The following is a 25,379-nucleotide window of genomic DNA, read 5'->3' on the forward strand; positions in this document are numbered from 1 at the left end:
GGTCAAGGGGTATAATTCTTGCTTAGGGTGCGAGAGATCCCTGGTACAAATCCCGGATGAGCCCATCTTTTACAGGTATATACTTATGCATACTTAGTAAAATGTCAAGCATTTGGTGGTATATTGGGTAAACTATAGATTCCATTTTGTCTAAGTAACCTTGAGTGGCTTAAAAGTCTCATTTTGACAAACAAAAAACTGTCAAAATGAAATTACAGGTTTTTCTCTTACCTTTCTTTTGTCTAAGTAACCCTGAGTGGCTTAAAAGAATAGTCTCATTATGACTAACAAAAAGATCAACAATAAATTGCAGGTGTTTATTTTGTCTTTCTTCTGGGTCTGCATGCTTGAGTTGCACACAGTATGTGACAAGTCTTAGGTTCTAATTATCAAAAAAGTCCAAACTTTATTGGGACCTCTAAATCTTGGCACTGCACATTTTAAATATGCATACTTGGATAGCAAGTAACCTTAAGTTATTATTTTCGCAATACTACATACACATTTTGTTGTTTTAAGTTGTTATGTTATTTTTAAAAGGTTACATCTTCATTAAATGAAATTGTGTGTTTGCTCCAGCTTTTTGCATTTTTTCTTAAATAATTTGAGTTTTACTTTAAAAATGGTAAAATCTGAATGAGAGTTTATTATGCAGTTGGCTCGTTGGTCTAGGGGTATGATTCTCGCTTTGGGTGCGAGAGGTCCCGGGTTCAAATCCCAGACGAGCCCATGGTTTCATATACTTTTATAGTCCTTAATATCTGATAGTATTTAATAGCATTTTAAAATACTCACTAATGTATACAAACAGGTTTACTTACAATTTCATTAATATACATAAAAAAGACATGCACAGTGGGCTCGTTGGTCAAGGGGTATAATTCTTGCTTAGGGTGCGAGAGATCCCTGGTACAAATCCCGGATGAGCCCATCTTTTACAGGTATATACTTATGCATACTTAGTAAAATGTCAAGCATTTGGTGGTATATTGGGTAAACTATAGATTCCATTTTGTCTAAGTAACCTTGAGTGGCTTAAAAGTCTCATTTTGACAAACAAAAAACTGTCAAAATGAAATTACAGGTTTTTCTCTTACCTTTCTTTTGTCTAAGTAACCCTGAGTGGCTTAAAAGAATAGTCTCATTATGACTAACAAAAAGATCAACAATAAATTGCAGGTGTTTATTTTGTCTTTCTTCTGGGTCTGCATGCTTGAGTTGCACACAGTATGTGACAAGTCTTAGGTTCCAATTATCAAAAAAGTCCAAACTTTATTAGGACCTCTAAATCTTGGCACTGCACATTTTAAATATGCATACTTGGATAACAAGTAACCTTAAGTTATTATTTTCGCAATACTACATACACATTTTTTTGTTTTAAGTTGTTATTTTTAAAATGTTACATCTTCATTTAAATGAAATTGTGTGTTTGCTCCAGCTTTTTGCATTTTTTCTTAAATAATTTGAGTTTTACTTTAAAAATGGTAAAATCTGATTGAAAAGCCATTACGCAGTTGGCTCGTTGGTCTAGGGGTATGATTCTCGCTTTGGGTGCGAGAGGTCCCGGGTTCAAATCCCAGACGGGCCCATGTTTTCATGTACTTTTATAGTCCTTAATATCTGATAGTATTTAATAGCATTTTAAAATACTCACTAATGTATACAAACAGGTTTACTTACAATTTCATTACTATACATAAAAAAGACATGCACAGTGGGCTCGTTGGTCAAGGGGTATAATTCTTGCTTAGGGTGCGAGAGATCCCTGGTACAAATCCCGGATGAGCCCATCTTTTACAGGCATATACTTATGCAAACTTAATAAAATGTCAAGCATTTGGTGGTATATTGGGTAAACTATAGATTCCATTTTGTCTAAGTAACCTTGAGTGGCTATAAAGTCTCATTTTGACAAACAAAAAACTGTCAAAATGAAATTACAGGTTTTTCTCTTACCTTTCTTTTGTCTAAGTAACCCTGAGTGGCTTAAAAGAATAGTCTCATTATGACTAACAAAAAGATCAACAATAAATTGCAGGTGTTTATTTTGTCTTTCTTCTGGGTCTGCATGCTTGAGTTGCACACAGTATGTGACAAGTCTTAGGTTCCAACTATCAAAAAAGTCCAAACTCTATTGGGACCTCTAAATCTTGGCACTGCACATTTTAAATATGCATACTTGGATAGCAAGTAACCTTAAGTTATTATTTTCGCAATACTACATACACATTTTGTTGTTTTAAGTTGTTATGTTATTTTTAAAAGGTTACATCTTCATTAAATGAAATTGTGTGTTTGCTCCAGCTTTTTGCATTTTTTCTTAAATAATTTGAGTTTTACTTTAAAAATGGTAAAATCTGAATGAGAGTTTATTATGCAGTTGGCTCGTTGGTCTAGGGGTATGATTCTCGCTTTGGGTGCGAGAGGTCCCGGGTTCAAATCCCGGACGAGCCCATGGTTTCATATACTTTTATAGTCCTTAATATCTGATAGTATTTAATAGCATTTTAAAATACTCACTAATGTATACAAACAGGTTTACTTACAATTTCATTACTATACATAAAAAAGACATGCACAGTGGGCTCGTTGGTCAAGGGGTATAATTCTTGCTTAGGGTGCGAGAGATCCCTGGTACAAATCCCGGATGAGCCCATCTTTTACAGGCATATACTTATGCAAACTTAATAAAATGTCAAGCATTTGGTGGTATATTGGGTACACTATAGATTCCATTTTGTCTAAGTAACCTTGAGTGGCTATAAAGTCTCATTTTGACAAACAAAAAACTGTCAAAATGAAATTACAGGTTTTTCTCTTACCTTTCTTTTGTCTAAGTAACCCTGAGTGGCTTAAAAGAATAGTCTCATTATGACTAACAAAAAGATCAACAATAAATTGCAGGTGTTTATTTTGTCTTTCTTCTGGGTCTGCATGCTTGAGTTGCACACAGTATGTGACAAGTCTTAGGTTCCAACTATCAAAAAAGTCCAAACTCTATTGGGACCTCTAAATCTTGGCACTGCACATTTTAAATATGCATACTTGGATAGCAAGTAACCTTAAGTTATTATTTTCGCAATACTACATACACATTTTGTTGTTTTAAGTTGTTATGTTATTTTTAAAACGTTACATCTTCATTAAATGAAATTGTGTGTTTGCTCCAGCTTTTTGCATTTTTTCTTAAATAATTTGAGTTTTACTTTAAAAATGGTAAAATCTGAATGAGAGTTTATTATGCAGTTGGCTCGTTGGTCTAGGGGTATGATTCTCGCTTTGGGTGAGAGGGGACCCGGGTTCAAATCCCAGACGAGCCCATGGTTTCATATACTTTTATAGTCCTTAATATCTGATAGTATTTAATAGCATTTTAAAATACTCACTAATGTATACAAACAGGTTTACTTACAATTTCATTAATATACATAAAAAAGACATGCACAGTGGGATCGTTGGTCAAGGGGTATAATTCTTGCTTAGGGTGCGAGAGATCCCTGGTACAAATCCCGGATGAGCCCATCTTTTACAGGTATAAACTTATGCATACTTAGTAAAATGTCAAGCATTTGGTGGTATATTGGGTAAACTATAGATTCCATTTTGTCTAAGTAACCTTGAGTGGCTTAAAAGTCTCATTTTGACAAACAAAAAACTGTCAAAATGAAATTACAGGTTTTTCTCTTACCTTTCTTTTGTCTAAGTAACCCTGAATGGCTTAAAAGAATAGTCTCATTATGACTAACAAAAAGATCAACAATAAATTGCAGGTGTTTATTTTGTCTTTCTTCTGGGTCTGCATGCTTGAGTTGCACACAGTATGTGACAAGTCTTAGGTTCTAATTATCAAAAAAGTCCAAACTTTATTGGGACCTCTAAATCTTGGCACTGCACATTTTAAATATGCATACTTGGATAACAAGTAACCTTAAGTTATTATTTTCGCAATACTACATACACATTTTTTTGTTTTAAGTTTTTATTTTTAAAATGTTACATCTTCATTAAATGAAATTGTGTGTTTGCTCCAGCTTTTTGCATTTTTTCTTAAATAATTTGAGTTTTACTTTAAAAATGGTAAAATCTGAATGAAAAGCCATTACGCAGTTGGCTCGTTGGTCTAGGGGTATGATTCTCGCTTTGGGTGTGGGAGGTCCCGGGTTCAAATCCCGGACGAGCCCATGTTTTCATGTACTTTTATAGTCCTTAATATCTGATAGTATTTAATAGCATTTTAAAATACTCACTAATGTATACAAACAGGTTTACTTACAATTTCATTACTATACATAAAAAAGACATGCACAGTGGGCTCGTTGGTCAAGGGGTATAATTCTTGCTTAGGGTGCGAGAGATCCCTGGTACAAATCCCGGATGAGCCCATCTTTTACAGGTATATACTTATGCATACTTAGTAAAATGTCAAGCATTTGGTGGTATATTGGGTAAACTATAGATTCCATTTTGTCTAAGGTACCTTGAGTGGCTTAAAAGTCTCATTTTGACAAACAAAAAACTGTCAAAATGAAATTACAGGTTTTTCTCTTACCTTTCTTTTGTCTAAGTAACCCTGAGTGGCTTAAAAGAATAGTCTCATTATGACTAACAAAAAGATCAACAATAAATTGCAGGTGTTTATTTTGTCTTTCTTCTGGGTCTGCATACTTGAGTTGCACACAGTATGTGACAAGTCTTTGGTCCAACTATCAAAAAAGTCCAAACTCTATTGGGACCTCCAAATCTTGGCACTGCACATTTTAAATATGCATACTTGGATAACAAGTAACCTTAAGTTATTATTTTCGCAATACTACATACACATTTTTTTGTTTTAAGTTGTTATGTTATTTTTAAAATGTTACATCTTCATTTAAATGAAATTGTGTGTTTGCTCCAGCTTTTTGCATTTTTTCTTAAATAATTTGAGTTTTACTTTAAAAATGGTAAAATCTGAATGAGAAGCCATTACGCAGTTGGCTCGTTGGTCTAGGGGTATGATTCTCGCTTTGGGTGCGAGAGGTCTCGGGTTCAAATCCCGGACGAGCCTATGTTTTCATGTACTTTTATAGTCCTTAATATCTGATAGTATTTAATAGCATTTTAAAATACTCACTAATGTATACAAACAGGTTTACTTACAATTTCATTAATATACATAAAAAAGACATGCACAGTGGGCTCGTTGGTCAAGGGGTATAATTCTTGCTTAGGGTGCGAGAGATCCCTGGTACAAATCCCGGATGAGCCCATCTTTTACAGGTATATACTTATGCATACTTAGTAAAATGTCAAGCATTTGGTGGTATATTGGGTAAACTATAGATTCCATTTTGTCTAAGTAACCTTGAGTGGCTTAAAAGTCTCATTTTGACAAACAAAAAACTGTCAAAATGAAATTACAGGTTTTTCTCTTACCTTTCTTTTGTCTAAGTAACCCTGAGTGGCTTAAAAGAATAGTCTCATTATGACTAACAAAAAGATCAACAATAAATTGCAGGTGTTTATTTTGTCTTTCTTCTGGGTCTGCATGCTTGAGTTGCACACAGTATGTGACAAGTCTTAGGTTCCAATTATCAAAAAAGTCCAAACTTTATTAGGACCTCTAAATCTTGGCACTGCACATTTTAAATATGCATACTTGGATAACAAGTAACCTTAAGTTATTATTTTCGCAATACTACATACACATTTTTTTGTTTTAAGTTGTTATTTTTAAAATGTTACATCTTCATTTAAATGAAATTGTGTGTTTGCTCCAGCTTTTTGCATTTTTTCTTAAATAATTTGAGTTTTACTTTAAAAATGGTAAAATCTGAATGAAAAGCCATTACGCAGTTGGCTCGTTGGTCTAGGGGTATGATTCTCGCTTTGGGTGCGAGAGGTCCCGGGTTCAAATCCCAGACGAGCCCATGTTTTCATGTACTTTTATAGTCCTTAATATCTGATAGTATTTAATAGCATTTTAAAATACTCACTAATGTATACAAACAGGTTTACTTACAATTTCATTACTATACATAAAAAAGACATGCACAGTGGGCTCGTTGGTCAAGGGGTATAATTCTTGCTTAGGGTGCGAGAGATCCCTGGTACAAATCCCGGATGAGCCCATCTTTTACAGGTATATACTTATGCATACTTAGTAAAATGTCAAGCATTTGGTGGTATATTGGGTAAACTATAGATTCCATTTTGTCTAAGGTACCTTGAGTGGCTTAAAAGTCTCATTTTGACAAACAAAAAACTGTCAAAATGAAATTACAGGTTTTTCTCTTACCTTTCTTTTGTCTAAGTAACCCTGAGTGGCTTAAAAGAATAGTCTCATTATGACTAACAAAAAGATCAACAATAAATTGCAGGTGTTTATTTTGTCTTTCTTCTGGGTCTGCATACTTGAGTTGCACACAGTATGTGACAAGTCTTTGGTCCAACTATCAAAAAAGTCCAAACTCTATTGGGACCTCCAAATCTTGGCACTGCACATTTTAAATATGCATACTTGGATAACAAGTAACCTTAAGTTATTATTTTCGCAATACTACATACACATTTTTTTGTTTTAAGTTGTTATGTTATTTTTAAAATGTTACATCTTCATTTAAATGAAATTGTGTGTTTGCTCCAGCTTTTTGCATTTTTTCTTAAATAATTTGAGTTTTACTTTAAAAATGGTAAAATCTGAATGAGAAGCCATTACGCAGTTGGCTCGTTGGTCTAGGGGTATGATTCTCGCTTTGGGTGCGAGAGGTCTCGGGTTCAAATCCCGGACGAGCCTATGTTTTCATGTACTTTTATAGTCCTTAATATCTGATAGTATTTAATAGCATTTTAAAATACTCACTAATGTATACAAACAGGTTTACTTACAATTTCATTAATATACATAAAAAAGACATGCACAGTGGGCTCGTTGGTCAAGGGGTATAATTCTTGCTTAGGGTGCGAGAGATCCCTGGTACAAATCCCGGATGAGCCCATCTTTTACAGGTATATACTTATGCATACTTAGTAAAATGTCAAGCATTTGGTGGTATATTGGGTAAACTATAGATTCCATTTTGTCTAAGTAACCTTGAGTGGCTTAAAAGTCTCATTTTGACAAACAAAAAACTGTCAAAATGAAATTACAGGTTTTTCTCTTACCTTTCTTTTGTCTAAGTAACCCTGAGTGGCTTAAAAGAATAGTCTCATTATGACTAACAAAAAGATCAACAATAAATTGCAGGTGTTTATTTTGTCTTTCTTCTGGGTCTGCATGCTTGAGTTGCACACAGTATGTGACAAGTCTTAGGTTCTAATTATCAAAAAAGTCCAAACTTTATTGGGACCTCTAAATCTTGGCACTGCACATTTTAAATATGCATACTTGGATAACAAGTAACCTTAAGTTATTATTTTCGCAATACTACATACACATTTTTTTGTTTTAAGTTGTTATTTTTAAAATGTTACATCTTCATTTAAATGAAATTGTGTGTTTGCTCCAGCTTTTTGCATTTTTTCTTAAATAATTTGAGTTTTACTTTAAAAATGGTAAAATCTGAATGAAAAGCCATTACGCAGTTGGCTCGTTGGTCTAGGGGTATGATTCTCGCTTTGGGTGCGAGAGGTCCCGGGTTCAAATCCCAGACGAGCCCATGTTTTCATGTACTTTTATAGTCCTTAATATCTGATAGTATTTAATAGCATTTTAAAATACTCACTAATGTATACAAACACGTTTACTTACAATTTCATTACTATACATAAAAAAGACATGCACAGTGGGCTCGTTGGTCAAGGGGTATAATTCTTGCTTAGGGTGCGAGAGATCCCTGGTACAAATCCCGGATGAGCCCATCTTTTACAGGCATATACTTATGCAAACTTAGTAAAATGTCAAGCATTTGGTGGTATATTGGGTACACTATAGATTCCATTTTGTCTAAGTAACCTTGAGTGGCTATAAAGTCTCATTTTGACAAACAAAAAACTGTCAAAATGAAATTACAGGTTTTTCTCTTACCTTTCTTTTGTCTAAGTAACCCTGAGTGGCTTAAAAGAATAGTCTCATTATGACTAACAAAAAGATCAACAATAAATTGCAGGTGTTTATTTTGTCTTTCTTCTGGGTCTGCATACTTGAGTTGCACACAGTATGTGACAAGTCTTTGGTCCAACTATCAAAAAAGTCCAAACTCTATTGGGACCTCCAAATCTTGGCACTGCACATTTTAAATATGCATACTTGGATAACAAGTAACCTTAAGTTATTATTTTCGCAATACTACATACACATTTTTTTGTTTTAAGTTGTTATGTTATTTTTAAAATGTTACATCTTCATTTAAATGAAATTGTGTGTTTGCTCCAGCTTTTTGCATTTTTTCTTAAATAATTTGAGTTTTACTTTAAAAATGGTAAAATCTGAATGAGAAGCCATTACGCAGTTGGCTCGTTGGTCTAGGGGTATGATTCTCGCTTTGGGTGCGAGAGGTCTCGGGTTCAAATCCCGGACGAGCCTATGCTTTCATGTACTTTTATAGTCCTTAATATCTGATAGTATTTAATAGCATTTTAAAATACTCACTAATGTATACAAACAGGTTTACTTACAATTTCATCAATATACATAAAAAAGACATGCACAGTGGGCTCGTTGGTCAAGGGGTATAATTCTTGCTTAGGGTGCTAGAGATCCCTGGTACAAATCCCGGATGAGCCCATCTTTTACAGGTATATACTTATGCATACTTAGTAAAATGTCAAGCATTTGGTGGTATATTGGGTAAACTATAGATTCCATTTTGTCTAAGTAACCTTGAGTGGCTTAAAAGTCTCATTTTGACAAACAAAAAACTGTCAAAATGAAATTACAGGTTTTTCTCTTACCTTTCTTTTGTCTAAGTAACCCTGAGTGGCTTAAAAGAATAGTCTCATTATGACTAACAAAAAGATCAACAATAAATTGCAGGTGTTTATTTTGTCTTTCTTCTGGGTCTGCATGCTTGAGTTGCACACAGTATGTGACAAGTCTTAGGTTCCAATTATCAAAAAAGTCCAAACTTTATTAGGACCTCTAAATCTTGGCACTGCACATTTTAAATATGCATACTTGGATAACAAGTAACCTTAAGTTATTATTTTCGCAATACTACATACACATTTTTTTGTTTTAAGTTGTTATTTTTAAAATGTTACATCTTCATTTAAATGAAATTGTGTGTTTGCTCCAGCTTTTTGCATTTTTTCTTAAATAATTTGAGTTTTACTTTAAAAATGGTAAAATCTGAATGAAAAGCCATTATGCAGTTGGCTCGTTGGTCTAGGGGTATGATTCTCGCTTTGGGTGCGAGAGGTCCCGGGTTCAAATCCCAGACGAGCCCATGTTTTCATGTACTTTTATAGTCCTTAATATCTGATAGTATTTAATAGCATTTTAAAATACTCACTAATGTATACAAACAGGTTTACTTACAATTTCATTACTATACATAAAAAAGACATGCACAGTGGGCTCGTTGGTCAAGGGGTATAATTCTTGCTTAGGGTGCGAGAGATCCCTGGTACAAATCCCGGATGAGCCCATCTTTTACAGGTATATACTTATGCATACTTAGTAAAATGTCAAGCATTTGGTGGTATATTGGGTAAACTATAGATTCCATTTTGTCTAAGGTACCTTGAGTGGCTTAAAAGTCTCATTTTGACAAACAAAAAACTGTCAAAATGAAATTACAGGTTTTTCTCTTACCTTTCTTTTGTCTAAGTAACCCTGAGTGGCTTAAAAGAATAGTCTCATTATGACTAACAAAAAGATCAACAATAAATTGCAGGTGTTTATTTTGTCTTTCTTCTGGGACTGCATACTTGAGTTGCACACAGTATGTGACAAGTCTTTGGTCCAACTATCAAAAAAGTCCAAACTCTATTGGGACCTCCAAATCTTGGCACTGCACATTTTAAATATGCATACTTGGATAACAAGTAACCTTAAGTTATTATTTTCGCAATACTACATACACATTTTTTTGTTTTAAGTTGTTATGTTATTTTTAAAATGTTACATCTTCATTTAAATGAAATTGTGTGTTTGCTCCAGCTTTTTGCATTTTTTCTTAAATAATTTGAGTTTTACTTTAAAAATGGTAAAATCTGAATGAGAAGCCATTACGCAGTTGGCTCGTTGGTCTAGGGGTATGATTCTCGCTTTGGGTGCGAGAGGTCTCGGGTTCAAATCCCGGACGAGCCTATGTTTTCATGTACTTTTATAGTCCTTAATATCTGATAGTATTTAATAGCATTTTAAAATACTCACTAATGTATACAAACAGGTTTACTTACAATTTCATTAATATACATAAAAAAGACATGCACAGTGGGCTCGTTGGTCAAGGGGTATAATTCTTGCTTAGGGTGCGAGAGATCCCTGGTACAAATCCCGGATGAGCCCATCTTTTACAGGTATATACTTATGCATACTTAGTAAAATGTCAAGCATTTGGTGGTATATTGGGTAAACTATAGATTCCATTTTGTCTAAGTAACCTTGAGTGGCTTAAAAGTCTCATTTTGACAAACAAAAAACTGTCAAAATGAAATTACAGGTTTTTCTCTTACCTTTCTTTTGTCTAAGTAACCCTGAGTGGCTTAAAAGAATAGTCTCATTATGACTAACAAAAAGATCAACAATAAATTGCAGGTGTTTATTTTGTCTTTCTTCTGGGTCTGCATGCTTGAGTTGCACACAGTATGTGACAAGTCTTAGGTTCCAATTATCAAAAAAGTCCAAACTTTATTAGGACCTCTAAATCTTGGCACTGCACATTTTAAATATGCATACTTGGATAACAAGTAACCTTAAGTTATTATTTTCGCAATACTACATACACATTTTGTTGTTTTAAGTTGTTATGTTATTTTTAAAAGGTTACATCTTCATTAAATGAAATTGTGTGTTTGCTCCAGCTTTTTGCATTTTTTCTTAAATAATTTGAGTTTTACTTTAAAAATGGTAAAATCTGAATGAAAAGCCATTACGCAGTTGGCTCGTTGGTCTAGGGGTATGATTCTCGCTTTGGGTGCGAGAGGTCCCGGGTTCAAATCCCAGACGAGCCCATGTTTTCATGTACTTTTATAGTCCTTAATATCTGATAGTATTTAATAGCATTTTAAAATACTCACTAATGTATACAAACAGGTTTACTTACAATTTCATTACTATACATAAAAAAGACATGCACAGTGGGCTCGTTGGTCAAGGGGTATAATTCTTGCTTAGGGTGCGAGAGATCCCTGGTACAAATCCCGGATGAGCCCATCTTTTACAGGCATATACTTATGCAAACTTAGTAAAATGTCAAGCATTTGGTGGTATATTGGGTACACTATAGATTCCATTTTGTCTAAGTAACCTTGAGTGGCTATAAAGTCTCATTTTGACAAACAAAAAACTGTCAAAATGAAATTACAGGTTTTTCTCTTACCTTTCTTTTGTCTAAGTAACCCTGAGTGGCTTAAAAGAATAGTCTCATTATGACTAACAAAAAGATCAACAATAAATTGCAGGTGTTTATTTTGTCTTTCTTCTGGGTCTGCATGCTTGAGTTGCAAACAGTATGTGACAAGTCTTAGGTTCCAACTATCAAAAAAGTCCAAACTCTATTGGGACCTCTAAATCTTGGCACTGCACATTTTAAATATGCATACTTGGATAGCAAGTAACCTTAAGTTATTATTTTCGCAATACTACATACACATTTTGTTGTTTTAAGTTGTTATGTTATTTTTAAAAGGTTACATCTTCATTAAATGAAATTGTGTGTTTGCTCCAGCTTTTTGCATTTTTTCTTAAATAATTTGAGTTTTACTTTAAAAATGGTAAAATCTGAATGAGAGTTTATTATGCAGTTGGCTCGTTGGTCTAGGGGTATGATTCTCGCTTTGGGTGCGAGAGGTCCCGGGTTCAAATCCCGGACGAGACCATGGTTTCATATACTTTTATAGTCCTTAATATCTGATAGTATTTAATAGCATTTTAAAATACTCACTAATGTATACAAACAGGTTTACTTACAATTTCATTAATATACATAAAAAAGACATGCACAGTGGGATCGTTGGTCAAGGGGTATAATTCTTGCTTAGGGTGCGAGAGATCCCTGGTACAAATCCCGGATGAGCCCATCTTTTACAGGTATAAACTTATGCATACTTAGTAAAATGTCAAGCATTTGGTGGTATATTGGGTAAACTATAGATTCCATTTTGTCTAAGTAACCTTGAGTGGCTTAAAAGTCTCATTTTGACAAACAAAAAACTGTCAAAATGAAATTACAGGTTTTTCTCTTACCTTTCTTTTGTCTAAGTAACCCTGAGTGGCTTAAAAGAATAGTCTCATTATGACTAACAAAAAGATCAACAATAAATTGCAGGTGTTTATTTTGTCTTTCTTCTGGGTCTGCATGCTTGAGTTGCACACAGTATGTGACAAGTCTTAGGTTCTAATTATCAAAAAAGTCCAAACTTTATTGGGACCTCTAAATCTTGGCACTGCACATTTTAAATATGCATACTTGGATAACAAGTAACCTTAAGTTATTATTTTCGCAATACTACATACAAATTTTTTTGTTTTAAGTTGTTATTTTTAAAATGTTACATCTTCATTAAATGAAATTGTGTGTTTGCTCCAGCTTTTTGCATTTTTTCTTAAATAATTTGAGTTTTACTTTAAAAATGGTAAAATCTGAATGAAAAGCCATTACGCAGTTGGCTCGTTGGTCTAGGGGTATGATTCTCGCTTTGGGTGTGGGAGGTCCCGGGTTCAAATCCCGGACGAGCCCATGTTTTCATGTACTTTTATAGTCCTTAATATCTGATAGTATTTAATAGCATTTTAAAATACTCACTAATGTATACAAACAGGTTTACTTACAATTTCATCAATATACATAAAAAAGACATGCACAGTGGGCTCGTTGGTCAAGGGGTATAATTCTTGCTTAGGGTGCTAGAGATCCCTGGTACAAATCCCGGATGAGCCCATCTTTTACAGGTATATACTTATGCATACTTAGTAAAATGTCAAGCATTTGGTGGTATATTGGGTAAACTATAGATTCCATTTTGTCTAAGTAACCTTGAGTGGCTTAAAAGTCTCATTTTGACAAACAAAAAACTGTCAAAATGAAATTACAGGTTTTTCTCTTACCTTTCTTTTGTCTAAGTAACCCTGAGTGGCTTAAAAGAATAGTCTCATTATGACTAACAAAAAGATCAACAATAAATTGCAGGTGTTTATTTTGTCTTTCTTCTGGGTCTGCATGCTTGAGTTGCACACAGTATGTGACAAGTCTTAGGTTCCAATTATCAAAAAAGTCCAAACTTTATTAGGACCTCTAAATCTTGGCACTGCACATTTTAAATATGCATACTTGGATAACAAGTAACCTTAAGTTATTATTTTCGCAATACTACATACACATTTTTTTGTTTTAAGTTGTTATTTTTAAAATGTTACATCTTCATTTAAATGAAATTGTGTGTTTGCTCCAGCTTTTTGCATTTTTTCTTAAATAATTTGAGTTTTACTTTAAAAATGGTAAAATCTGAATGAAAAGCCATTATGCAGTTGGCTCGTTGGTCTAGGGGTATGATTCTCGCTTTGGGTGCGAGAGGTCCCGGGTTCAAATCCCAGACGAGCCCATGTTTTCATGTACTTTTATAGTCCTTAATATCTGATAGTATTTAATAGCATTTTAAAATACTCACTAATGTATACAAACAGGTTTACTTACAATTTCATTACTATACATAAAAAAGACATGCACAGTGGGCTCGTTGGTCAAGGGGTATAATTCTTGCTTAGGGTGCGAGAGATCCCTGGTACAAATCCCGGATGAGCCCATCTTTTACAGGTATATACTTATGCATACTTAGTAAAATGTCAAGCATTTGGTGGTATATTGGGTAAACTATAGATTCCATTTTGTCTAAGGTACCTTGAGTGGCTTAAAAGTCTCATTTTGACAAACAAAAAACTGTCAAAATGAAATTACAGGTTTTTCTCTTACCTTTCTTTTGTCTAAGTAACCCTGAGTGGCTTAAAAGAATAGTCTCATTATGACTAACAAAAAGATCAACAATAAATTGCAGGTGTTTATTTTGTCTTTCTTCTGGGACTGCATACTTGAGTTGCACACAGTATGTGACAAGTCTTTGGTCCAACTATCAAAAAAGTCCAAACTCTATTGGGACCTCCAAATCTTGGCACTGCACATTTTAAATATGCATACTTGGATAACAAGTAACCTTAAGTTATTATTTTCGCAATACTACATACACATTTTTTTGTTTTAAGTTGTTATGTTATTTTTAAAATGTTACATCTTCATTTAAATGAAATTGTGTGTTTGCTCCAGCTTTTTGCATTTTTTCTTAAATAATTTGAGTTTTACTTTAAAAATGGTAAAATCTGAATGAGAAGCCATTACGCAGTTGGCTCGTTGGTCTAGGGGTATGATTCTCGCTTTGGGTGCGAGAGGTCTCGGGTTCAAATCCCGGACGAGCCTATGTTTTCATGTACTTTTATAGTCCTTAATATCTGATAGTATTTAATAGCATTTTAAAATACTCACTAATGTATACAAACAGGTTTACTTACAATTTCATTAATATACATAAAAAAGACATGCACAGTGGGCTCGTTGGTCAAGGGGTATAATTCTTGCTTAGGGTGCGAGAGATCCCTGGTACAAATCCCGGATGAGCCCATCTTTTACAGGTATATACTTATGCATACTTAGTAAAATGTCAAGCATTTGGTGGTATATTGGGTAAACTATAGATTCCATTTTGTCTAAGTAACCTTGAGTGGCTTAAAAGTCTCATTTTGACAAACAAAAAACTGTCAAAATGAAATTACAGGTTTTTCTCTTACCTTTCTTTTGTCTAAGTAACCCTGAGTGGCTTAAAAGAATAGTCTCATTATGACTAACAAAAAGATCAACAATAAATTGCAGGTGTTTATTTTGTCTTTCTTCTGGGTCTGCATGCTTGAGTTGCACACAGTATGTGACAAGTCTTAGGTTCCAATTATCAAAAAAGTCCAAACTTTATTAGGACCTCTAAATCTTGGCACTGCACATTTTAAATATGCATACTTGGATAACAAGTAACCTTAAGTTATTATTTTCGCAATACTACATACACATTTTGTTGTTTTAAGTTGTTATGTTATTTTTAAAAGGTTACATCTTCATTAAATGAAATTGTGTGTTTGCTCCAGCTTTTTGCATTTTTTCTTAAATAATTTGAGTTTTACTTTAAAAATGGTAAAATCTGAATGAAAAGCCATTACGCAGTTGGCTCGTTGGTCTAGGGGTATGATTCTCGCTTTGGGTGCGAGAGGTCCCGGGTTCAAATCCCAGACGAGCCCATGTTTTCATGTACTTTTATAGTCCTTAATATCTGATAGTATTTAATAGCATTTTAAAATACTCACTAATGTATACAAACAGGTTTACTTACAATTTCATTACTATACATAAAAAAGACATGCACAGTGGGCTCGTTGGTCAAGGGGTATAATTCTTGCTTAGGGTGCGAGAGATCCCTGGTACAAATCCCGGATGAGCCCATCTTTTACAGGCATATACTTATGCAAACTTAGTAAAATGTCAAGCATTTGGTGGTATATTGGGTACACTATAGATTCCATTTTGTCTAAGTAACCTTGAGTGGCTATAAAGTCTCATTTTGACAAACAAAAAACTGTCAAAATGAAATTACAGGTTTTTCTCTTACCTTTCTTTTGTCTAAGTAACCCTGAGTGGCTTAAAAGAATAGTCTCATTATGACTAACAAAAAGATCAACAATAAATTGCAGGTGTTTATTTTGTCTTTCTTCTGGGTCTGCATGCTTGAGTTGCAAACAGTATGTGACAAGTCTTAGGTTCCAACTATCAAAAAAGTCCAAACTCTATTGGGACCTCTAAATCTTGGCACTGCACATTTTAAATATGCATACTTGGATAGCAAGTAACCTTAAGTTATTATTTTCGCAATACTACATACACATTTTGTTGTTTTAAGTTGTTATGTTATTTTTAAAAGGTTACATCTTCATTAAATGAAATTGTGTGTTTGCTCCAGCTTTTTGCATTTTTTCTTAAATAATTTGAGTTTTACTTTAAAAATGGTAAAATCTGAATGAGAGTTTATTATGCAGTTGGCTCGTTGGTCTAGGGGTATGATTCTCGCTTTGGGTGCGAGAGGTCCCGGGTTCAAATCCCGGACGAGACCATGGTTTCATATACTTTTATAGTCCTTAATATCTGATAGTATTTAATAGCATTTTAAAATACTCACTAATGTATACAAACAGGTTTACTTACAATTTCATTAATATACATAAAAAAGACATGCACAGTGGGATCGTTGGTCAAGGGGTATAATTCTTGCTTAGGGTGCGAGAGATCCCTGGTACAAATCCCGGATGAGCCCATCTTTTACAGGTATAAACTTATGCATACTTAGTAAAATGTCAAGCATTTGGTGGTATATTGGGTAAACTATAGATTCCATTTTGTCTAAGTAACCTTGAGTGGCTTAAAAGTCTCATTTTGACAAACAAAAAACTGTCAAAATGAAATTACAGGTTTTTCTCTTACCTTTCTTTTGTCTAAGTAACCCTGAGTGGCTTAAAAGAATAGTCTCATTATGACTAACAAAAAGATCAACAATAAATTGCAGGTGTTTATTTTGTCTTTCTTCTGGGTCTGCATGCTTGAGTTGCACACAGTATGTGACAAGTCTTAGGTTCTAATTATCAAAAAAGTCCAAACTTTATTGGGACCTCTAAATCTTGGCACTGCACATTTTAAATATGCATACTTGGATAACAAGTAACCTTAAGTTATTATTTTCGCAATACTACATACAAATTTTTTTGTTTTAAGTTGTTATTTTTAAAATGTTACATCTTCATTAAATGAAATTGTGTGTTTGCTCCAGCTTTTTGCATTTTTTCTTAAATAATTTGAGTTTTACTTTAAAAATGGTAAAATCTGAATGAAAAGCCATTACGCAGTTGGCTCGTTGGTCTAGGGGTATGATTCTCGCTTTGGGTGTGGGAGGTCCCGGGTTCAAATCCCGGACGAGCCCATGTTTTCATGTACTTTTATAGTCCTTAATATCTGATAGTATTTAATAGCATTTTAAAATACTCACTAATGTATACAAACAGGTTTACTTACAATTTCATTACTATACATAAAAAAGACATGCACAGTGGGCTCGTTGGTCAAGGGGTATAATTCTTGCTTAGGGTGCGAGAGATCCCTGGTACAAATCCCGGATGAGCCCATCTTTTACAGGCATATACTTATGCAAACTTAGTAAAATGTCAAGCATTTGGTGGTATATTGGGTACACTATAGATTCCATTTTGTCTAAGTAACCTTGAGTGGCTATAAAGTCTCATTTTGACAAACAAAAAACTGTCAAAATGAAATTACAGGTTTTTCTCTTACCTTTCTTTTGTCTAAGTAACCCTGAGTGGCTTAAAAGAATAGTCTCATTATGACTAACAAAAAGATCAACAATAAATTGCAGGTGTTTATTTTGTCTTTCTTCTGGGTCTGCATACTTGAGTTGCACACAGTATGTGACAAGTCTTTGGTCCAACTATCAAAAAAGTCCAAACTCTATTGGGACCTCCAAATCTTGGCACTGCACATTTTAAATATGCATACTTGGATAACAAGTAACCTTAAGTTATTATTTTCGCAATACTACATACACATTTTTTTGTTTTAAGTTGTTATGTTATTTTTAAAATGTTACATCTTCATTTAAATGAAATTGTGTGTTTGCTCCAGCTTTTTGCATTTTTTCTTAAATAATTTGAGTTTTACTTTAAAAATGGTAAAATCTGAATGAGAAGCCATTACGCAGTTGGCTCGTTGGTCTAGGGGTATGATTCTCGCTTTGGGTGCGAGAGGTCTCGGGTTCAAATCCCGGACGAGCCTATGTTTTCATGTACTTTTATAGTCCTTAATATCTGATAGTATTTAATAGCATTTTAAAATACTCACTAATGTATACAAACAGGTTTACTTACAATTTCATTAATATACATTAAAAAGACATGCACAGTGGGCTCGTTGGTCAAGGGGTATAATTCTTGCTTAGGGTGCGAGAGATCCCTGGTACAAATCCCGGATGATCCCATCTTTTACAGGTATATACTTATGCATACTTAGTAAAATGTCAAGCATTTGGTGGTATATTGGGTAAACTATAGATTCCATTTTGTCTAAGTAACCTTGAGTGGCTTAAAAGTCTCATTTTGACAAACAAAAAACTGTCAAAATGAAATTACAGGTTTTTCTCTTACCTTTCTTTTGTCTAAGTAACCCTGAGTGGCTTAAAAGAATAGTCTCATTATGACTAACAAAAAGATCAACAATAAATTGCAGGTGTTTATTTTGTCTTTCTTCTGGGTCTGCATGCTTGAGTTGCACACAGTATGTGACAAGTCTTAGGTTCCAATTATCAAAAAAGTCCAAACTTTATTAGAACCTCTAAATCTTGGCACTGCACATTTTAAATATGCATACTTGGATAACAAGTAACCTTAAGTTATTATTTTCGCAATACTACATACACATTTTTTTGTTTTAAGTTGTTATTTTTAAAATGTTACATCTTCATTTAAATGAAATTGTGTGTTTGCTCCAGCTTTTTGCATTTTTTCTTAAATAATTTGAGTTTTACTTTAAAAATGGTAAAATCTGAATGAAAAGCCATTACGCAGTTGGCTCGTTGGTCTAGGGGTATGATTCTCGCTTTGGGTGCGAGAGGTCCCGGGTTCAAATCCCAGACGAGCCCATGTTTTCATGTACTTTTATAGTCCTTAATATCTGATAGTATTTAATAGCATTTTAAAATACTCACTAATGTATACAAACAGGTTTACTTACAATTTCATTACTATACATAAAAAAGACATGCACAGTGGGCTCGTTGGTCAAGGGGTATAATTCTTGCTTAGGGTGCGAGAGATCCCTGGTACAAATCCCGGATGAGCCCATCTTTTACAGGTATATACTTATGCATACTTAGTAAAATGTCAAGCATTTGGTGGTATATTGGGTAAACTATAGATTCCATTTTGTCTAAGGTACCTTGAGTGGCTTAAAAGTCTCATTTTGACAAACAAAAAACTGTCAAAATGAAATTACAGGTTTTTCTCTTACCTTTCTTTTGTCTAAGTAACCCTGAGTGGCTTAAAAGAATAGTCTCATTATGACTAACAAAAAGATCAACAATAAATTGCAGGTGTTTATTTTGTCTTTCTTCTGGGTCTGCATACTTGAGTTGCACACAGTATGTGACAAGTCTTAGGTTCCAATTATCAAAAAAGTCCAAACTTTATTAGGACCTCTAAATCTTGGCACTGCACATTTTAAATATGCATACTTGGATAACAAGTAACCTTAAGTTATTATTTTCGCAATACTACATACACATTTTTTTGTTTTAAGTTGTTATTTTTAAAATGTTACATCTTCATTTAAATGAAATTGTGTGTTTGCTCCAGCTTTTTGCATTTTTTCTTAAATAATTTGAGTTTTACTTTAAAAATGGTAAAATCTGAATGAAAAGCCATTATGCAGTTGGCTCGTTGGTCTAGGGGTATGATTCTCGCTTTGGGTGCGAGAGGTCCCGGGTTCAAATCCCAGACGAGCCCATGTTTTCATGTACTTTTATAGTCCTTAATATCTGATAGTATTTAATAGCATTTTAAAATACTCACTAATGTATACAAACAGGTTTACTTACAATTTCATTACTATACATAAAAAAGACATGCACAGTGGGCTCGTTGGTCAAGGGGTATAATTCTTGCTTAGGGTGCGAGAGATCCCTGGTACAAATCCCGGATGAGCCCATCTTTTACAGGTATATACTTATGCATACTTAGTAAAATGTCAAGCATTTGGTGGTATATTGGGTAAACTATAGATTCCATTTTGTCTAAGGTACCTTGAGTGGCTTAAAAGTCTCATTTTGACAAACAAAAAACTGTCAAAATGAAATTACAGGTTTTTCTCTTACCTTTCTTTTGTCTAAGTAACCCTGAGTGGCTTAAAAGAATAGTCTCATTATGACTAACAAAAAGATCAACAATAAATTGCAGGTGTTTATTTTGTCTTTCTTCTGGGACTGCATACTTGAGTTGCACACAGTATGTGACAAGTCTTTGGTCCAACTATCAAAAAAGTCCAAACTCTATTGGGACCTCCAAATCTTGGCACTGCACATTTTAAATATGCATACTTGGATAACAAGTAACCTTAAGTTATTATTTTCGCAATACTACATACACATTTTTTTGTTTTAAGTTGTTATGTTATTTTTAAAATGTTACATCTTCATTTAAATGAAATTGTGTGTTTGCTCCAGCTTTTTGCATTTTTTCTTAAATAATTTGAGTTTTACTTTAAAAATGGTAAAATCTGAATGAGAAGCCATTACGCAGTTGGCTCGTTGGTCTAGGGGTATGATTCTCGCTTTGGGTGCGAGAGGTCTCGGGTTCAAATCCCGGACGAGCCTATGTTTTCATGTACTTTTATAGTCCTTAATATCTGATAGTATTTAATAGCATTTTAAAATACTCACTAATGTATACAAACAGGTTTACTTACAATTTCATTAATATACATAAAAAAGACATGCACAGTGGGCTCGTTGGTCAAGGGGTATAATTCTTGCTTAGGGTGCGAGAGATCCCTGGTACAAATCCCGGATGAGCCCATCTTTTACAGGTATATACTTATGCATACTTAGTAAAATGTCAAGCATTTGGTGGTATATTGGGTAAACTATAGATTCCATTTTGTCTAAGTAACCTTGAGTGGCTTAAAAGTCTCATTTTGACAAACAAAAAACTGTCAAAATGAAATTACAGGTTTTTCTCTTACCTTTCTTTTGTCTAAGTAACCCTGAGTGGCTTAAAAGAATAGTCTCATTATGACTAACAAAAAGATCAACAATAAATTGCAGGTGTTTATTTTGTCTTTCTTCTGGGTCTGCATGCTTGAGTTGCACACAGTATGTGACAAGTCTTAGGTTCCAATTATCAAAAAAGTCCAAACTTTATTAGGACCTCTAAATCTTGGCACTGCACATTTTAAATATGCATACTTGGATAACAAGTAACCTTAAGTTATTATTTTCGCAATACTACATACACATTTTGTTGTTTTAAGTTGTTATGTTATTTTTAAAAGGTTACATCTTCATTAAATGAAATTGTGTGTTTGCTCCAGCTTTTTGCATTTTTTCTTAAATAATTTGAGTTTTACTTTAAAAATGGTAAAATCTGAATGAAAAGCCATTACGCAGTTGGCTCGTTGGTCTAGGGGTATGATTCTCGCTTTGGGTGCGAGAGGTCCCGGGTTCAAATCCCAGACGAGCCCATGTTTTCATGTACTTTTATAGTCCTTAATATCTGATAGTATTTAATAGCATTTTAAAATACTCACTAATGTATACAAACAGGTTTACTTACAATTTCATTACTATACATAAAAAAGACATGCACAGTGGGCTCGTTGGTCAAGGGGTATAATTCTTGCTTAGGGTGCGAGAGATCCCTGGTACAAATCCCGGATGAGCCCATCTTTTACAGGCATATACTTATGCAAACTTAGTAAAATGTCAAGCATTTGGTGGTATATTGGGTACACTATAGATTCCATTTTGTCTAAGTAACCTTGAGTGGCTATAAAGTCTCATTTTGACAAACAAAAAACTGTCAAAATGAAATTACAGGTTTTTCTCTTACCTTTCTTTTGTCTAAGTAACCCTGAGTGGCTTAAAAGAATAGTCTCATTATGACTAACAAAAAGATCAACAATAAATTGCAGGTGTTTATTTTGTCTTTCTTCTGGGTCTGCATGCTTGAGTTGCAAACAGTATGTGACAAGTCTTAGGTTCCAACTATCAAAAAAGTCCAAACTCTATTGGGACCTCTAAATCTTGGCACTGCACATTTTAAATATGCATACTTGGATAGCAAGTAACCTTAAGTTATTATTTTCGCAATACTACATACACATTTTGTTGTTTTAAGTTGTTATGTTATTTTTAAAAGGTTACATCTTCATTAAATGAAATTGTGTGTTTGCTCCAGCTTTTTGCATTTTTTCTTAAATAATTTGAGTTTTACTTTAAAAATGGTAAAATCTGAATGAGAGTTTATTATGCAGTTGGCTCGTTGGTCTAGGGGTATGATTCTCGCTTTGGGTGCGAGAGGTCCCGGGTTCAAATCCCGGACGAGACCATGGTTTCATATACTTTTATAGTCCTTAATATCTGATAGTATTTAATAGCATTTTAAAATACTCACTAATGTATACAAACAGGTTTACTTACAATTTCATTAATATACATAAAAAAGACATGCACAGTGGGATCGTTGGTCAAGGGGTATAATTCTTGCTTAGGGTGCGAGAGATCCCTGGTACAAATCCCGGATGAGCCCATCTTTTACAGGTATAAACTTATGCATACTTAGTAAAATGTCAAGCATTTGGTGGTATATTGGGTAAACTATAGATTCCATTTTGTCTAAGTAACCTTGAGTGGCTTAAAAGTCTCATTTTGACAAACAAAAAACTGTCAAAATGAAATTACAGGTTTTTCTCTTACCTTTCTTTTGTCTAAGTAACCCTGAGTGGCTTAAAAGAATAGTCTCATTATGACTAACAAAAAGATCAACAATAAATTGCAGGTGTTTATTTTGTCTTTCTTCTGGGTCTGCATGCTTGAGTTGCACACAGTATGTGACAAGTCTTAGGTTCTAATTATCAAAAAAGTCCAAACTTTATTGGGACCTCTAAATCTTGGCACTGCACATTTTAAATATGCATACTTGGATAACAAGTAACCTTAAGTTATTATTTTCGCAATACTACATACAAATTTTTTTGTTTTAAGTTGTTATTTTTAAAATGTTACATCTTCATTAAATGAAATTGTGTGTTTGCTCCAGCTTTTTGCATTTTTTCTTAAATAATTTGAGTTTTACTTTAAAAATGGTAAAATCTGAATGAAAAGCCATTACGCAGTTGGCTCGTTGGTCTAGGGGTATGATTCTCGCTTTGGGTGTGGGAGGTCCCGGGTTCAAATCCCGGACGAGCCCATGTTTTCATGTACTTTTATAGTCCTTAATATCTGATAGTATTTAATAGCATTTTAAAATACTCACTAATGTATACAAACAGGTTTACTTACAATTTCATTACTATACATAAAAAAGACATGCACAGTGGGCTCGTTGGTCAAGGGGTATAATTCTTGCTTAGGGTGCGAGAGATCCCTGGTACAAATCCCGGATGAGCCCATCTTTTACAGGCATATACTTATGCAAACTTAGTAAAATGTCAAGCATTTGGTGGTATATTGGGTACACTATAGATTCCATTTTGTCTAAGTAACCTTGAGTGGCTATAAAGTCTCATTTTGACAAACAAAAAACTGTCAAAATGAAATTACAGGTTTTTCTCTTACCTTTCTTTTGTCTAAGTAACCCTGAGTGGCTTAAAAGAATAGTCTCATTATGACTAACAAAAAGATCAACAATAAATTGCAGGTGTTTATTTTGTCTTTCTTCTGGGTCTGCATACTTGAGTTGCACACAGTATGTGACAAGTCTTTGGTCCAACTATCAAAAAAGTCCAAACTCTATTGGGACCTCCAAATCTTGGCACTGCACATTTTAAATATGCATACTTGGATAACAAGTAACCTTAAGTTATTATTTTCGCAATACTACATACACATTTTTTTGTTTTAAGTTGTTATGTTATTTTTAAAATGTTACATCTTCATTTAAATGAAATTGTGTGTTTGCTCCAGCTTTTTGCATTTTTTCTTAAATAATTTGAGTTTTACTTTAAAAATGGTAAAATCTGAATGAGAAGCCATTACGCAGTTGGCTCGTTGGTCTAGGGGTATGATTCTCGCTTTGGGTGCGAGAGGTCTCGGGTTCAAATCCCGGACGAGCCTATGTTTTCATGTACTTTTATAGTCCTTAATATCTGATAGTATTTAATAGCATTTTAAAATACTCACTAATGTATACAAACAGGTTTACTTACAATTTCATTAATATACATTAAAAAGACATGCACAGTGGGCTCGTTGGTCAAGGGGTATAATTCTTGCTTAGGGTGCGAGAGATCCCTGGTACAAATCCCGGATGATCCCATCTTTTACAGGTATATACTTATGCATACTTAGTAAAATGTCAAGCATTTGGTGGTATATTGGGTAAACTATAGATTCCATTTTGTCTAAGTAACCTTGAGTGGCTTAAAAGTCTCATTTTGACAAACAAAAAACTGTCAAAATGAAATTACAGGTTTTTCTCTTACCTTTCTTTTGTCTAAGTAACCCTGAGTGGCTTAAAAGAATAGTCTCATTATGACTAACAAAAAGATCAACAATAAATTGCAGGTGTTTATTTTGTCTTTCTTCTGGGTCTGCATGCTTGAGTTGCACACAGTATGTGACAAGTCTTAGGTTCCAATTATCAAAAAAGTCCAAACTTTATTAGAACCTCTAAATCTTGGCACTGCACATTTTAAATATGCATACTTGGATAACAAGTAACCTTAAGTTATTATTTTCGCAATACTACATACACATTTTTTTGTTTTAAGTTGTTATTTTTAAAATGTTACATCTTCATTTAAATGAAATTGTGTGTTTGCTCCAGCTTTTTGCATTTTTTCTTAAATAATTTGAGTTTTACTTTAAAAATGGTAAAATCTGAATGAAAAGCCATTATGCAGTTGGCTCGTTGGTCTAGGGGTATGATTCTCGCTTTGGGTGCGAGAGGTCCCGGGTTCAAATCCCAGACGAGCCCATGTTTTCATGTACTTTTATAGTCCTTAATATCTGATAGTATTTAATAGCATTTTAAAATACTCACTAATGTATACAAACAGGTTTACTTACAATTTCATTACTATACATAAAAAAGACATGCACAGTGGGCTCGTTGGTCAAGGGGTATAATTCTTGCTTAGGGTGCGAGAGATCCCTGGTACAAATCCCGGATGAGCCCATCTTTTACAGGTATATACTTATGCATACTTAGTAAAATGTCAAGCATTTGGTGGTATATTGGGTAAACTATAGATTCCATTTTGTCTAAGGTACCTTGAGTGGCTTAAAAGTCTCATTTTGACAAACAAAAAACTGTCAAAATGAAATTACAGGTTTTTCTCTTACCTTTCTTTTGTCTAAGTAACCCTGAGTGGCTTAAAAGAATAGTCTCATTATGACTAACAAAAAGATCAACAATAAATTGCAGGTGT

At 33.8% G+C, this 25,379-nt stretch overlaps 28 non-coding genes across 28 annotated transcripts; all 28 read left to right on the plus strand.

Moving 5' to 3' along the window:
* The first annotated feature begins 657 nt into the window (after positions 1-657).
* On the plus strand, positions 658-729 carry TRNAP-UGG (transfer RNA proline (anticodon UGG)). The gene has a single exon. It is a non-coding gene; the product is annotated as a tRNA-Pro (tRNA).
* Positions 730-1,519: 790 nt separating this feature from the next.
* Positions 1,520-1,591, plus strand: TRNAP-UGG (transfer RNA proline (anticodon UGG)). Its single transcript has one exon. It is a non-coding gene; the product is annotated as a tRNA-Pro (tRNA).
* Positions 1,592-2,385: 794 nt separating this feature from the next.
* On the plus strand, positions 2,386-2,457 carry TRNAP-UGG (transfer RNA proline (anticodon UGG)). The gene has a single exon. It is a non-coding gene; the product is annotated as a tRNA-Pro (tRNA).
* A 1,655-nt stretch (positions 2,458-4,112) lies between these two features.
* Positions 4,113-4,184, plus strand: TRNAP-UGG (transfer RNA proline (anticodon UGG)). The gene has a single exon. It is a non-coding gene; the product is annotated as a tRNA-Pro (tRNA).
* A 794-nt stretch (positions 4,185-4,978) lies between these two features.
* Positions 4,979-5,050, plus strand: TRNAP-UGG (transfer RNA proline (anticodon UGG)). The gene has a single exon. It is a non-coding gene; the product is annotated as a tRNA-Pro (tRNA).
* Positions 5,051-5,840: 790 nt separating this feature from the next.
* Positions 5,841-5,912, plus strand: TRNAP-UGG (transfer RNA proline (anticodon UGG)). The gene has a single exon. It is a non-coding gene; the product is annotated as a tRNA-Pro (tRNA).
* A 794-nt stretch (positions 5,913-6,706) lies between these two features.
* TRNAP-UGG (transfer RNA proline (anticodon UGG)) lies at positions 6,707-6,778 on the plus strand. Its single transcript has one exon. It is a non-coding gene; the product is annotated as a tRNA-Pro (tRNA).
* Positions 6,779-7,568: 790 nt separating this feature from the next.
* Positions 7,569-7,640, plus strand: TRNAP-UGG (transfer RNA proline (anticodon UGG)). Its single transcript has one exon. It is a non-coding gene; the product is annotated as a tRNA-Pro (tRNA).
* Positions 7,641-8,434: 794 nt separating this feature from the next.
* TRNAP-UGG (transfer RNA proline (anticodon UGG)) lies at positions 8,435-8,506 on the plus strand. The gene has a single exon. It is a non-coding gene; the product is annotated as a tRNA-Pro (tRNA).
* Positions 8,507-9,296: 790 nt separating this feature from the next.
* Positions 9,297-9,368, plus strand: TRNAP-UGG (transfer RNA proline (anticodon UGG)). The gene has a single exon. It is a non-coding gene; the product is annotated as a tRNA-Pro (tRNA).
* Positions 9,369-10,162: 794 nt separating this feature from the next.
* Positions 10,163-10,234, plus strand: TRNAP-UGG (transfer RNA proline (anticodon UGG)). Its single transcript has one exon. It is a non-coding gene; the product is annotated as a tRNA-Pro (tRNA).
* A 794-nt stretch (positions 10,235-11,028) lies between these two features.
* Positions 11,029-11,100, plus strand: TRNAP-UGG (transfer RNA proline (anticodon UGG)). The gene has a single exon. It is a non-coding gene; the product is annotated as a tRNA-Pro (tRNA).
* Positions 11,101-11,894: 794 nt separating this feature from the next.
* On the plus strand, positions 11,895-11,967 carry TRNAP-UGG (transfer RNA proline (anticodon UGG)). Its single transcript has one exon. It is a non-coding gene; the product is annotated as a tRNA-Pro (tRNA).
* Positions 11,968-12,755: 788 nt separating this feature from the next.
* On the plus strand, positions 12,756-12,827 carry TRNAP-UGG (transfer RNA proline (anticodon UGG)). Its single transcript has one exon. It is a non-coding gene; the product is annotated as a tRNA-Pro (tRNA).
* A 790-nt stretch (positions 12,828-13,617) lies between these two features.
* On the plus strand, positions 13,618-13,689 carry TRNAP-UGG (transfer RNA proline (anticodon UGG)). The gene has a single exon. It is a non-coding gene; the product is annotated as a tRNA-Pro (tRNA).
* Positions 13,690-14,483: 794 nt separating this feature from the next.
* TRNAP-UGG (transfer RNA proline (anticodon UGG)) lies at positions 14,484-14,555 on the plus strand. Its single transcript has one exon. It is a non-coding gene; the product is annotated as a tRNA-Pro (tRNA).
* Positions 14,556-15,349: 794 nt separating this feature from the next.
* Positions 15,350-15,421, plus strand: TRNAP-UGG (transfer RNA proline (anticodon UGG)). Its single transcript has one exon. It is a non-coding gene; the product is annotated as a tRNA-Pro (tRNA).
* A 794-nt stretch (positions 15,422-16,215) lies between these two features.
* Positions 16,216-16,288, plus strand: TRNAP-UGG (transfer RNA proline (anticodon UGG)). The gene has a single exon. It is a non-coding gene; the product is annotated as a tRNA-Pro (tRNA).
* Positions 16,289-17,076: 788 nt separating this feature from the next.
* On the plus strand, positions 17,077-17,148 carry TRNAP-UGG (transfer RNA proline (anticodon UGG)). Its single transcript has one exon. It is a non-coding gene; the product is annotated as a tRNA-Pro (tRNA).
* Positions 17,149-17,942: 794 nt separating this feature from the next.
* On the plus strand, positions 17,943-18,014 carry TRNAP-UGG (transfer RNA proline (anticodon UGG)). Its single transcript has one exon. It is a non-coding gene; the product is annotated as a tRNA-Pro (tRNA).
* Positions 18,015-18,804: 790 nt separating this feature from the next.
* Positions 18,805-18,876, plus strand: TRNAP-UGG (transfer RNA proline (anticodon UGG)). Its single transcript has one exon. It is a non-coding gene; the product is annotated as a tRNA-Pro (tRNA).
* A 790-nt stretch (positions 18,877-19,666) lies between these two features.
* TRNAP-UGG (transfer RNA proline (anticodon UGG)) lies at positions 19,667-19,738 on the plus strand. Its single transcript has one exon. It is a non-coding gene; the product is annotated as a tRNA-Pro (tRNA).
* A 794-nt stretch (positions 19,739-20,532) lies between these two features.
* Positions 20,533-20,604, plus strand: TRNAP-UGG (transfer RNA proline (anticodon UGG)). The gene has a single exon. It is a non-coding gene; the product is annotated as a tRNA-Pro (tRNA).
* A 794-nt stretch (positions 20,605-21,398) lies between these two features.
* Positions 21,399-21,470, plus strand: TRNAP-UGG (transfer RNA proline (anticodon UGG)). Its single transcript has one exon. It is a non-coding gene; the product is annotated as a tRNA-Pro (tRNA).
* A 794-nt stretch (positions 21,471-22,264) lies between these two features.
* TRNAP-UGG (transfer RNA proline (anticodon UGG)) lies at positions 22,265-22,337 on the plus strand. Its single transcript has one exon. It is a non-coding gene; the product is annotated as a tRNA-Pro (tRNA).
* A 788-nt stretch (positions 22,338-23,125) lies between these two features.
* On the plus strand, positions 23,126-23,197 carry TRNAP-UGG (transfer RNA proline (anticodon UGG)). The gene has a single exon. It is a non-coding gene; the product is annotated as a tRNA-Pro (tRNA).
* Positions 23,198-23,991: 794 nt separating this feature from the next.
* Positions 23,992-24,063, plus strand: TRNAP-UGG (transfer RNA proline (anticodon UGG)). Its single transcript has one exon. It is a non-coding gene; the product is annotated as a tRNA-Pro (tRNA).
* Positions 24,064-24,853: 790 nt separating this feature from the next.
* On the plus strand, positions 24,854-24,925 carry TRNAP-UGG (transfer RNA proline (anticodon UGG)). The gene has a single exon. It is a non-coding gene; the product is annotated as a tRNA-Pro (tRNA).
* Positions 24,926-25,379: the final 454 nt, after the last annotated feature.

Source organism: Pseudophryne corroboree, chromosome 3, assembly GCF_028390025.1.
Source record: "Pseudophryne corroboree isolate aPseCor3 chromosome 3, aPseCor3.hap2, whole genome shotgun sequence".
Classification (NCBI taxonomy): domain Eukaryota; kingdom Metazoa; phylum Chordata; class Amphibia; order Anura; family Myobatrachidae; genus Pseudophryne; species Pseudophryne corroboree.